The sequence below is a fragment of the Xenopus laevis genome, chromosome 5L (assembly GCF_017654675.1).
Source record: "Xenopus laevis strain J_2021 chromosome 5L, Xenopus_laevis_v10.1, whole genome shotgun sequence".
Lineage (NCBI taxonomy): Eukaryota > Metazoa > Chordata > Amphibia > Anura > Pipidae > Xenopus > Xenopus laevis.
The window spans coordinates 62,361,871-62,374,488 of record NC_054379.1 but is presented as its reverse complement, the minus strand read 5'-3'; the positions used below and the strand labels follow the sequence as shown (position 1 = coordinate 62,374,488).

At 42.9% G+C, this 12,618-nt stretch overlaps 1 protein-coding gene across 3 annotated transcripts in view; it reads right to left on the bottom strand.

Annotated features, from left to right (window-relative positions):
* Window positions 1-12,618, bottom strand: part of pcnx2.L (pecanex 2 L homeolog) — a 643,210-nt gene that overhangs the window by 372,722 nt on the left and 257,870 nt on the right. The gene's annotated exons all lie outside the window — the stretch shown is intronic.

Genomic DNA, 12,618 nt, shown 5'->3' with positions numbered 1-12,618 from the left:
TGGAAAATTTCTATAATACCAACATATATCGCACACCAAAACGTCACTAGTGATGGGTGAATCTGTCCCATTTTGCCGAAAAATTCGTGAAACTCCAAAAATTTGTGAATTGCATTGAAGTCAATGAGCGTCAACAATTTTGACCTGCAACAATTTTTTTTGTTGCAAAAACATTGGGCGAATCCATGCCTGGCAAATGTATCCACCCATCACTAAGGGGCAGATTCATTAAGGGTCGAATTTCGAAGTTAAAAATACTTCGAAATTCGACCCTCGAATTGAAATCCTTCGACTTCGAATATCGAAGTCGAAGGATTTAGCGCTAATCCTTCGTTCGATCGATCGAAGGATTTTTCGTTCGATCGAACGATTAAATCCTTCGAATCGAACGATTCGAAGGATTTTAATCCAACGATCGAAGGAAAATCCTTCGATCAAAAAAAGGTTAGCAAACCTATGGGGACCTTCCCCATAGGCTAACATTGACTTCGGTAGGTTTTACCTGCCAAAGTAGGGGGTCGAAGTTTTTTTTAAAGGGAAAGTACTTCGACTATCGAATGGTCGAATAGTCGAACGATTTTTCGTTCGATTCGTTCGATTTCGTTCGAATTCGAACGAATTTAACCAATTCGATGGTCGAAGTACCAAAAAAATACTTCGAAATTCGAAGTATTTTTCATTCGAATCCTTCACTCGAGCTTAGTGAATCTGCCCCATAATGTCACCAATACTCTCTTTTTTTCTTTTTTTTTAAACTATAACTCTGTGAATTCAAATCGAGTGTGGGAGCTGCTAAGCATGTGATCTAACTGTTGCATGTGAATTAAGTGTTAAGCAACATTAAAAACCTTAAGACGTTGGTGTTTGCTGTCCATGCTGGGTGCAAGAAGGGAGTAAGTGCAAATAACTGACTGCTGTGTGTTCAAATGTGCTAAATCAGTTCTTTTCTTCAGTGTATACAATAGAGGATTCTGAGTTCCCAGGCTCACTTCATAGCTGCACTGATGGCTCAACTCAATCTAGTCAGTGGCTTACTCAGGATATGATCTGTAAAGCTTTAATACAAATTAATGTAAACAAGGCTTCAGGGCCTGATGACATACACCCCCGGGTTCTAAGAGAGCTTAGTTCAGTTTTACACCAGCCCTTATTTCTGATTTTCTCAGATTCACTTTCATCTGGTATGGTACCTATGGATTGGAGAAAAGCTGATGTTATTCCAATATTTAAAAAGGGATTACGATCTCAGCCTGGCAATTATAGGCCAGTACGTTTGACATCTGTGGTGGGCAAATTATTTGAAGGCTTGTTAATGGATCACATTCAAAATTTTGTCCTAGTGGGGGGGCGGAGCCAACTACCAATGCACATGGACGCATAAGTTCTGAGCTCCGTGCTGTACTGAGCCACAAACAGATAATTAGCACGAGGACTGAGTGATTCCACGGATATTTTTCCATCTACATACTTCGGAGAGGTATGGCACCTAAACTTCAGCAAAAAAAAGCAGGTTCCACTGTCACATCTTACTTTGCGGTGCAAACGACTGCTGATTTTGGAGGCCACGCAGCCTGATCACATTTCGGAGCCCTGGCAGGAAGCAGACTTGCAACGCTCCTCGACTGAGGAGCTTAAAACTATGCTTCTAGACCTCAAGCATACCCTACAAGCCGACATTAAACAACTGTCTACGGACATCCGTGCGGAACTGCAGGAAATCGGTGATCGCACGTCCCATATTGAAGCCAGAATGGGTGAGTACGCTGACGCCCATAACGACTTGGCGGATAACCATGATAAGGCAGCGAAAGAAATTGAACGACTTGCTAACAAAGTAGCAGACTTGGAAGACCGTTCTCGCAGAAATAACCTGAAACTGCGGGGTATTCCGGAGTCGGTGTTAGCACAAGACCTGGACGATTACCTGATAGGCCTACTAAAGGTAGTTATGCCTGATACCCCGCCATTGGAACTGTTAATTGACAGAATCCATAGGATTCCCAAACCGCGTAGCGCTCCAGACACAGCTCCGCGGGATGTCCTTACCAAACTGCATTTTTTTCATGTTAAAGAAAAGCTACTACGCTCTGCTCGCCGCAAGGAAGCTTGGCCGTCCCAATATGCGGATTTACAAATTTATGCTGATTTATCTCAAGCTACTCTGGCAAAGCGACGGGCATTCCTGGACACTACCAAAATCCTTCGGGACAACAGTATTCCCTACCGCTGGGGATTTCCAGTGAAACTTTTGGTCAACAGGCATGGCACGGTTACATCTTTGCCCTCTCCAGAAGAAGCCAGAAAAGTCCTGCGCAGATGGAACCTGCTTAACACTTTGGATTCTCCGCCAAAATCCCCTCCACCTAAGCAAATACAACGATTGCGCAAAGATTGGCAGGAGGGGTAATGTATTTGGCTAACTTTACTTATTCTCCTGATCAACATGTCTCTATCTCCTCATCTACCTCAACTATGGCTCAAGAGGTTGGAGCATAATTTCTCCTAATTCGCCTGTTTCCTCTCTGGCTGATACCAGCACTGTTGCTGGCATTGCTAACGGATGACAGTTCTCTTTTCCTCCCCCCATACTCCCAGTTTCGACACCATCTGGGATCTAATTGGGTGCAGCTCTGCTTTTTTACTTGCGCCATCCGAGGATGCTTAATCACAGTTTTTTTGCGGAAGGTTTCCCATTTTTTTTTATTATTTTTTTTACAGGTCTCTCACTGTATGATTCATGCCTTATCTAGACCGTTTTTATTTTTTTTTTATTTTACAGGATCTTAGCATAATAATGTTCTTGCACTGTTTGTATATATGGGTTTCAGCTTTGACTTTAGATGTTCTGTTGATCCAACTTGTGGTGAAGCAATCATGTCATACATATTATGGTTAAATTATATTCATTGAATGCTAGAGGGCTAAACACCCCTCAAAAGAGGAACCTAGCGCTTAACGAGGCTTACAAATTTAAAGCAGATGTGTTGATGTTTCAAGAAACCCACTTTAAAAAATCACACCAACCAGCATTTCGTAATCGACATTACCCACATGACTTTCATGCTCTCTCTCCTACTAAATCTAAAGGTGTCTCCATCTTAATAGGTGCTAAGGTCACATTTAGTCCCGTAAGTTTAAAGACCTTTTACATAATTTTGCTCTTATAGATATTTGGAGAGCCCAGAACCCGACAGAAAAAGACTACACTTTTCATTCTCCCAGATTCTTGACTCATTCTAGAATCGATTTAATTTTGCTAGACTCCCAAACTACAGTCCAAACAAAAACAGCATGGATAGGGACACAATCTTGGTCAGACCACGCCCCCGTTGGAATTGAACTCACTTTGTCCCCAGACAGGAAAACTTTTTCCCCCTGGAGATTAAATGACTCTCTTCTAACTCATCCGGATATTCAGGAACACTTGAGACATTCCTTAACTTCTTATTTTGTGAACAATGTTACTCCAGGGATGGATTTCCAAACCATTTGGTTAGCCCATAAAGCTACAATGCATGGGGAGCTTATCTCGCAAGCTACTAATCTTCGTAAGAAGAGGGAATCTCACACTCGGGGATTGCAACACCAAATACAGCAGGCTGAACATGATTATTATTTACATCCTTCTCAAGTCCTAGTGGACAAAATCCAAGCACTCAAACTTGAGTTACAAAAGCTTCTTTACGTTAAGACTGAGTACAGATTAAAACTTCTTAAGCAACTATACTACACCAAAAGTAATAAGGCAGACAAGCTTTTAGCTTCACAATTACGTAAAAAAACAGGCCTGTACGAGAATTCAATATCTAAAAGTGAGACAACTCAAGATTACTGATCTGCTTCAGATAGCTAACCAGTTCGCCTCCTACTACTCCTCCCTGTACACCCTCTCCAGTAATACCGCTGAACCACAACCTACACTAGAGGTTATACAACAGTATTTGGACTCAATTCACATTCCACGGCCTTCTGCATCTCAACTAGAATTACTAAACGCCCCCCTAACTACAGACGAAATTCTCAAAGCTATAAAATTGTTAAAATTAGGTAAAGCCCCTGGGCCTGATGGCTACACCAACTTTTATTACAAACATTATGCTGCTGTTTTAGTCCCCCATTTATTAAAAGTGTTTCAATCTATTATGGATACAGGGAAAATACAACCTGAATTTCTCCAAGCGCACATCTCGACTATCCCCAAACCTGGTAAAGGCTTTGGAACACTGCAGTAACTACAGGCCTATATCTTTATTAAATACTGACCTCAAACTTTATTCTAAAATTTTGGCACTCCGGTTGAATACTGTTTTACCACATCTTATCCATTATGATCAGGTGGGATTCGTCCCTGGACGACAAGCCCCCGACAACACCAGAAGATTTCATAATTTACTTCATATTATTAAACGCAATAAACTCCCAACCTTACTATTGTCATTAGATGCGGAGAAGGCCTTCGACAGGATCCATTGGGGGTTTATGATGCAGACACTTAATAAGTTTGGGTTAGGCGATAACTTTTTGCGGGCGATCGTACCGCTATATTCAAAGCCTTCCGCCAAAGTTCTGACATCGGGGATCCTGTCGGATGCCTTCACCATCACCAACGGTACAAGACAAGGGTGCCCTTTATCCCCTTTGATCTTTGCCCTTCTAGTAGAACCACTGGCTATCAAAATTAGACAAAATCAGGATATTAAGGGAATCCCAACAAAACTTGGCAATAGTACTATTGGACTTTTTGCCGATCACGTGATTCTTTCATTGACTAATTTACACATTACACTTTCCAATGTCTTCCGAGAACTTGATTCCTTTTATCGTGTTTCCTGGTATAAAATTAATCCTCAAAAAACACAGGCCCTACCAATTAACGTCTCAGCTCAGGAGGTGGGACTTCTTAAAAGTAATTATCTATTTGAGTGGAGAGAGTCCTTTCTCACGTATCTTGGCATTCGGGTCCCTAAAGACCCTGAGTTGTTGTATAAGCACAATTATATACCCCTGCAGAAAGCCCTTCAAGAACTGTATCTTAAATGGAAACCTTCATATATCTCATGGACTGGCAGAATTAATGCCGTAAAGATGACGGCCTTGCCGAAAATTTTGTATCTATTTCGAACCATTCAAGTAGATCTCCCGCCACAATACATTAAACTGTTACAGAGACAAATGAGTGACTTTTAATATACAAATATCCGTATATGATTAAATGGGACAGAGATCTTCAATTGTCACTCCATCCTGATAAGTGGTTAGAAGCGGCGCAAATTTTATCAGGTGCTACCAGATGCACTAACCACTTAGAGTCCCACAAGAAATTGATCTATAGGTGGCATCTTACTCCGACAACTTTGCACAAAATTTCACGATCTCATTCCCCACTTTGCTGGAGAAACTGTGGTCAGTCTGGAACTCTGCTTCATATGTGGTGGGACTGCCCACTGTCGCAGCTCATTTGGAAATCTGTGTTTGCTATTATAACGGTTGGTCTGGAATTAGACATCCCCTATGATCCACAAGTGGCATTGCTACTGATGTTCCCGGACCATGTGCCTAAGTTTACGAAAAAGTTACTTTTTCACCTATTTAACACTACCACTAGCTTGATTGCCAAATTTTGGAAACCTGGAGGACCAATTTCAATTGACCACATATTATCAGCAATGGATGTAAGAGCGGATATGGAATTAATGGCGGCGCATAATGAAAATCGAGTCCCCACTTATGATGCCATTTGGCAACCGTGGGTAACTTACAGAGGAAAAAATACTCAATAAGCTTGGAGGACCCACGGTCTGGACACTTTTCTATTTGCTTTTTTTTCTGGCCCTCTCTCTCATCTCTCAACTTGCATCAAAACAAGAATCTCACTTAAAGCTGAAGCAGATTCCACTACATGGTGTGATTGATCCTTTTCCCTTTCCCCCCCCCCTTTTTTTTTTTTTTGGGAAACCTTCCATATGTTTATTTGTTTTTTTATTTCTCGTATTTACAGTTTGGCTGTATTTCGGATATGTGTTATTGCACGTGTTTATTCCTGATACGGCTTTTTAACAGAATGCTTCGTTCAGCTACTATGTGACCTTGATTTTGGTGTGAAAGGTACAATGTCTGTACAATATTACATTCTGTATTGTTGTCAACATATTTGACTGCTATTAATAAAGAAGTTAAAAAAAAAAATTTTTGTCCTAGTGAATGACATTATGTGCAGCAAGCAGCATGGTTTTATGAAGGATAGGTCATGTTAGACTAATTTGATTACTTTTTATGATGAGGTAAGTAAGATGCTGGACAGTGTGGGGGGGCAGTAGATGTGGTCTATTTGGATTTTTCCAAAGTGTTTGATACAGTGCCCCACAAACGACTGCTTTCTAAACTAAGGATAGAAAATTGGCTACAGGATCGGGTACAGAGGGTGGTTGTTAATGGTTCATTCTCTACTTGAAGTAAGGTTCTTACTGGGGTCCCTTGGGGCTCAGTATTGGGTCCACTTTTATTTAACTTGTTTATTAATGACTTAGGGGAGGGTATTGTTAGTAATGTATCATCAGTGTTTGCAGATGACACAAAACTATACAGCTCAATAAATTCCATCCAGGATGTGGCATCCTTGCAACAGGATCTTGACAAACTGGCAATCTAGGCAGCTAAGTGGCAAATGAGAATCAATGTTGATAAATGTAAAGTCATGCACCTGAGATGTAAAAATATCCAAGCCACTTATACCCTTAATGGGACTGCACTAGGCAAATTGTGGAAAAGGACATTGGAGTCTTTGTAGATGATAAACTTGGCTGTAGCAAGCAATGCCAGTCAGCAGCATCAAGGGCAAATAAGGTCTTGAGCTGTATTAAAAGGGGCATTGATTCACAGCAGGAATCAGTCATTCTTATACTTTATAGAGCACTGGTAAGGCCCCGTCTAGAATATGCCGTACAGTTTTGGTCTCCATCACTCAAACAGGACATTATTGTATTAGAGAGGGTACAGAGAAGGACAACTAAGCTGGTAAAAGGTATGGAAAATCTCAGATATGAAGAAAGACTGGCCAAATTGGGGATGTTCACGTTGGAGAAGAAGCGTTTAAGGGGCGAAATAATAACTATGTATAAATATATAAGGGAATCATATAATAATCTCTCTAATGCTTTATTTACCAATTGGTCTTTCCAGCTGACACAAGGTCACCCATTCCGTTTAGAAGAAAAGAGGTTCCGCATAAATATTTGGAAGGAGTTTTTTACAGTGAGAGCTGTGAAGAAAGGGGTTGGATGGCTTTTTGGCAAGTGAGGGAATAAAGGGTTATGGAAGATAGCTCATAGTACAAGTTGATCCAGTGACTAGTCCGATTGCCATTTTGGAGTCAGGAAGGAATTTTTTCCCCTCTGATGCAAATTGGAGAGGCTTTTTTGCCTTCCTCTGGATCAACTGGCAGTTAGGCAGGTTAAAAAAGTTAAAAGGCTGAACTTGATGGACGTGTGTCTTTTTTCAACCTAACTTACCATGTTACTATGATACTATGTTATACTGACTACTGTAAACCTTTATTCATTAACTTTCCCCTCCAAACACTGGCATCACTCCTGTTCATAATACAGTACATGCAGCTGCCAAGCTCATACATTTCAATACCCACTCTTCCAATGTTATGCTACACCCCAAATTGGCATGTTAATTTGCTCCTGTTCACATATAATTGTAGGGGTCCATTCTGGAAATCCCCACAGTTTGGAAATCCCCTGGTGTGGCCAGTTAAGAGTAAGGCCTAATTTGGATATGGGAGGGGTAATGATAACTTTTGCCCCAGTGAAGTGTACTAAAGATGCAGGCGTGTTTCAGGCAGTAATGCTACCTGAGGCGGTGTTGCAATGCCGCCCCCCCTGCGCCGCCCATCTCGCTTACCTTAAGATATCAGACAAAGGTCCGGCGAGGGCCGCATCGCTAGCACAGACAGTGAAACTGTGATCTCTGCGCTAGTATAGCAGAATTTTCGGTTTAATGACCGGAAATTGGGCTCTTAAAGTTACCAGGAGCTGATTTTTGCCTCCCCTAGTAACTACAGAAGAGCTGCCGTCTGAGGCCCTTGTGGGGATGGGCTGCACAATGATGATGGTGCAGCGACTTTGAAGGAGAAGATGGCTAAATGGTTAAAGGAGATTTTAAACTAGGCATGGGGGGAGGGTGTAGTAAAGGATTCCATGGACGATGGGTTGGATGAGGTAGTAGGCATAGAAATAGAAAATATGGGAGGGGATTTGGTTGGGGGTACTTTAAAGGACAGGGAGGGCCACATGTTGTATTTACAAAATTCTCACATTGGTTCCAGTATTAAATGTATGTTTTCAAAAGCATGGAGTCTGACTGTTAAAAAAGGAGAGTTGGAGGTGCTGGCTCTGTAGGGAAAATATGATGTGATTTTTTTTGCCACAACATGGCTGAATGAGCCACGTAACTGGGCAGTTAATATCAGTGGCTATACTTTGTTTCAGAGGGTCAGAGGCAATAGAAAGGGAGGAGGTGTATGTCTGTTTGTTAGGCAGGATTTAAAAGCTAATATAAAGTAGGCGGTGATGTTAGAAAATGAGGGAGCTGAAGACTTACGCGTGGAGCTTTTCACTGATTGTAAAGAGTCCTGCAAATTAATTGTAGGAGTATGCCATAGACCCCTAATGTAAGTGAAGAGGAGGAGGCTAAGCTCCTGATGCAAATAGAAAAAGGCTGCTAGTTTGGGGGAAAGTAATGATAATGGGGGGTTTTTATTGCCAGGACAGTTAATGAGAACAATTTTTATAAACTTGTTTCATGACAACTTTATGGCACAGGTTGTAGATGAGCCAACCAGAAAATGCTATATTAGCATACTGCTATACTGGGTCTAATGATCTCTAATGACAGAATGTATAGCAAATGGGCAAGTAATTGAACCCCTTGGCAATAGTGACCATAATAGCATCTCATCTCTTAATGTCTGGTGCAAAAAGCAAATACACACTGGGGCAACAAAAACCCTGAATTTAAAAATTAAAAAAAACAAATCTGTGGGGACAGAAGCTGCATTTAACGAATATAAACATTATAATAAATGCTGTAAAACAGCAATCTGGAAGGCAAAGATAGGAAATGAGGAGCGCATTGTGACAGAGGCTAAGACTAACCCCAAGCTTTTAAAGTACAGTATAACACCGAATTTACATCCCAGGATTTTACATTTTCCCACATTTTACGTCTCTTTCTTGTGGTCCCCCCTGCCTCAATGCATTTCTATGGGTGCTTTTCCCGTTTTTAACGTTTTGCTTTCCCTGATTTTACGTTGTTTTTTAAGGCTTGTCCCTACCCAAACACTAGGTTTTTAGACCAAAAAGCCCCTATCCCTTGATTTAAGGCTTCTTAAACATCAGAATTTTCCCTGCGTCGCTGCCCTGAGATCCGGTTAGAAGCAGAAGTGGGCGTGTAGCTGTGCTGGGAAAGGAAAATGTGACCCTGCAGGCAAAAGTGGGCAGCTCTGCACAGTGAGACTGGAGAAGGAGGGGCTGAAAAAAGTGACTGTGCAGCCAGAAGTGAGCTCTGCTGTTGAAGTACATGAACCATGCAGCAGAAGGAGAGGGCTGGAAACGCAACAGAGTAGAGAGCCATGCTATTTTTAAATAAAAAAAAATACTCCTATACTTTACATATATATGTGTGTTTAATACATTTCCCTTATTTTACATCTTCCTACTTTTTTCCCTGGTCCCTTGAAAAATGTAAATTCGGGGTTCTACTGTATATTAATAGTAAAAAGATGCGAGTTGAGAGTGTGGCTCTTTAAATAATGGTACCAGTATGGTTCTAACAGTTACAGAAAAGGCAAATATGCTAAATCAGTTATTTTCTTCAGTGTACACCAGGGCTGTCCAAGTGGTGGCCTGCGACCCCCCCCCCTTATGTGGCCCTCCACATCAAAGTCTGCCTGCTGTGTCTGTTTACCATGTGTAAGCTTTAAAAGGTATACTACAGAGATTGACTGGTTCCTGCATTGTTTAAACCTCAAATTCACACTGTATGCATTGTTTACATTTGTGACACCTCTATTGTTCACATCCAAAAATTGTTCACACCTGAGACCCGGACTGAAACTGCCCACATTGTTCACCTGTTCACACCTTATTGAAAATGCCAATGGAGCACCAGCACTGTGTCACTGTATGTAGTACATATCAGAGTGGTCCTGATTCCTGTCTCCTGCTCTGTTTTGCCTGCCCTATGCTCCCTGTGTGTGTCATACTCTGTCTGCCCTATGCTCCCTTTGTATGTCATACTTTGCCTGCTCTTTGCACCCTGTGTTTGTCATGCTCTGCCTGTCCTACGATCCCTATGGAACATAAGCCTGGTTTTTGTTCTGGGGGTTTGTTAGCATTTGAAAATTATTGTTAGTGGCCCCTAAGGTGTTTAATCATATGCTGGGGGTACTGTATTATACACAGAGGAGGAGGAGGCATATGGATTTATGGGTATGTCTTAATATGACTTAGCTGTTTTCACATATGAGTGACATCCTTGCCAGGGCAGGCACAAGGTAGTTAGGCACCCTAGGCAAGAGCTTCAATCAGTGCCCCCTGTCCTGCATTACCATTTCCCTCCTTACCATGATGGTTTTTAAATAAAGTGAGCAAGAAAGTGCACAACACTTTTTCATTTATATTACTGCCCCCTGTACCTGTACCAGCAAGCTCAGCAGCCATCCATCATACTGCCCTTCTGCAGTCATCATTTTGCCCCTAATCTTTACCTGTGTCACCAGTAGCCAAAAATAAATCTGATCACATCATATTGCCCCAAGTATATATGTACATGTGCCAGCACCCAGCCCAGCAGCAACAGCAAAACATATGGCCCCCAAATCTGTGCCAGCAGGAAGCTTCACACTTTACAGAAATAGAAAAAATGTCTTCAGTTCAGTGCAACTGTGCATGGCTGAGAACACCGAGAGCGAGCCACACCAAGCAGGCCGCCAGCTGTCTGCCTCTCTCTGTCACCCAACGCATCAGTGACGTCATTGACTCGTGTACGTGCTGCACCACACAGAAGGAGCTATTACTTGCTGGCAAGAGGGAGAAGGAGGTGGATTCCACCCAAAGGAGTGACCATGATTACTGAAACAAATTATTAAATAAACGCTTGAAAAAAACAAAAAAAATGTAAAAACGAAAAAAAATTCCCTTAAAAGTGCGCCCCTCAATGATGGCGTACTAGACAGCCGCCTACTCTGCCTACCCCTCGTTCCGGCCCTGATTCCTGCAGTGAGCCCAAACCATTTGGTTTTTTGGTGTGCTATTAATGTGGACATGGTCTTGCGGTAACATGGGTGTGGTTTAAAGTGGGTGTGGTCTAAAACAGGGAGTGGCTAACACTAGCTTCCGTTATTGGCCCTCCACCATGTAGATTAGAAAAATTCTGGCCCTCGGCACCATAAAAGTTGGACAGCACTGGTGTATACAATAGAGGAGCTCAGTCTAGTCAGTGGCTGACTCAGGATATGGTTCATAAAGCTTTACCAAAAAGTATTATGGAATTCCTATAACTAAACCTCCCTTACCTTTCTTGCACTCCCCCACTGCCCATATTGGAGACACTGCTTCCTAGGGTGCTTTGAGAGTCAGCCTGCTCCATACACGACAGTTCAGATAGGTCCCCCGTGAGCATGCCCCCCTCACAAGCACCCGTAGCACTGGTGATTAGTAGGGATGAGTGAAAAAATTCGCCATAGTTAGATTCATGGCAAATTTTGGAGTTTCAGCATGGGGCAGACAGGGTCACATATGTTGAATGTCGGCTTTAAGTTCCCATATGAAACATCATCACAGGATGACGTGGGAGCAGCACCAAAGTAACAGGGCACCGGGGCAGTGGTTCTTCCTGTCCACCTCATCCCATTCCTCAGGGAAGAGGTGCTAGTTCCCCATCCTCTGTGCAAGTGAAGGGGATTCTGAGGCTCACAGTTGGAGGTGGCAACTGTGTAGATCTGCCTCTTCTGCAGCTCCCTCTGTCTCCTCCTCCACCTCACTGCCATCTTATGTGCAGACCCTGTCCCACCAGGTTTCCCTTCCACAGTTACTCGGCCGCAAGGCACCTCTCTCCCCCAGCCACCCCCCAAATGCAGGGGCTCAATGCCTGCCTGGCAACACTTCTGGCAGTGCAGCTGCTGCCCTATCAGCTAGTTGAAGCAGCCCCCTTCTGACAGCTGATGGCTTGCTGCACCTAACTAGCAGATTATTTTGCCAGGAAAGCCGTCCCTGCCCTCCACCAGCAGGTGGTGGAGAATGTGTCGCTGTCGCTGGATCATGCTGGGAGGGCACAGAGCAGGGGAGGGGGCGGTAGATAACCTGCTGCATCTGGAGGGCAGTCAAGAAGAGGTTGGTCAGGGGCACCTCTTCTACATGTCTGCCCATATGCAGACTTGCCTCCGGAGAGATCCCCGGATCTGTTCCATCAAAGACTGGGACGATTACTGGGTGGCAACTATACTTGACCCACGGTACATAGGAAAGGTGGGGAAGTTCCTTGTACCCAGCCAAAGAGAGGCGGGTGGGTCAATTGAAGAGGCCTTCCCTCAGTCTGACACTTCTCAGACCT